The 1406-nt window shown below is 38.1% G+C and overlaps 1 pseudogene; it reads left to right on the top strand.

The window, feature by feature from the left end:
* The first annotated feature begins 513 nt into the window (after window positions 1–513).
* Window positions 514–632, top strand: LOC133363461 (5S ribosomal RNA; annotated as a pseudogene).
* Window positions 633–1406: the final 774 nt, after the last annotated feature.

Raw genomic sequence — 1406 nt, 5'->3', positions numbered from 1 at the left:
AGTCTGACTGGAATGTATTCTTGAATGGTCATAAGGCCTCTTGCTTGTCTGGATGGAGTATTGAGATGTTTGTACATGGGTGGGTGTGTAGAAGCCTCTATCCTCAACAAGGGTGGAATATACCCTGCTGTATGACAGTAAAAAGCACATCCATTGCTGCTCCCTGTTGCCTGCAGCCTCACCCTCCACTGGCATGTGGGACCATGAAGGTTGCCCATGAGGGAATGAGGGCCCTCGACAATGGAAAAGATTCCTGTTTTTCATCTTTTATACACTTGAATAAAAGATAAACATCTGCTGTCTAAGTTGTTTTAAGTCTTTTGGAATATTACCTTTTAATACTTGAAAGAGCTAGAAGGCTGCAGAGTTAAATGAGATAACTTTTGAAGTTTCTTTTGCTTTTCTAAGGGTCTTTTTAAGCAGATTAGTTCTGATTTCATAGAGTTAATGTCTAGGCCAGCTACTCTTTCAAAGTTGGCTAATAAATTTTTAAGTTCTGGTATAGATTGCTATACCTATGGCCATACTACCCTGAACACACCTGATCTCGTCTGCTCTCGGAAGCTAAACAGGGCCAGGCCTGCTTAGTACTTGGATGGGAGGCTGCTTGAGAATACCGGGTTCTGTAGTCTTAAAGAAAGGCAATGGTAAACCACCTCTGAGTATCTCTTACCATGAAAACCCTATGAATATATCCAAAAAAGAATCATAGGGTTGCTGTAAAGTCATAATCAACTTGAAGGCATATAACAACAAATAGATTGCTGTGGTTTGATAGTATCCTTAAAACATCTGCAAATAAATTGATTGTGTGGGACATCCTGTTGATTTCATCACCACCCCATATGTTTAAGTTAGTGTGGATAATTCCACTAGAGACTTGATTACAAATAGCAAGGGCAAAAGTAAGTATTCTTGCTGTATGTCCCTAAACATATGAATTGGGGAGGGCAATAGGGCATGTGTTTGCAGACTTCAGGCTTCTTAGAACCCTCTGAGCCTGGTGCAATCTCAGCCTGGTACAAAAGGCATAGAATTAAAAATTTCTGAGTGCAGGATTTTATTTTGAATGCCAGAACTATGCAGATCGCACAAGCATTCCACACAAACATCCACTCCTTTTTATGTGTATTTTTAATTGATTTTACAAATTTTACAAATTCCATTACAAATACATCTGTTGAAATCTGAAAAACAGAAGTAGAATATATCTCAAATTGTAGAATAACGCAAACCTGCTTCCCTTCACCAAAGGAATCTGCAACAAGAAGGAACAAAATACAATAAGTAAATAAATAGTTAAAAATTGTTTAAAACAATTGATGAAAAAACAACAGTGCTAACGCCAATGGATTGACAAAAATCCACTCCTAGTTACCCCAAGCTTTTTTCATGACAGCAGTATA

The sequence above is a fragment of the Rhineura floridana genome, chromosome 8, assembly GCF_030035675.1.
Source record: "Rhineura floridana isolate rRhiFlo1 chromosome 8, rRhiFlo1.hap2, whole genome shotgun sequence".
Classification (NCBI taxonomy): Eukaryota; Metazoa; Chordata; class Lepidosauria; order Squamata; family Rhineuridae; genus Rhineura; species Rhineura floridana.
Note: the sequence above shows the minus strand (reverse complement) of the source record. Positions and strands in the feature narration are given on the sequence as shown.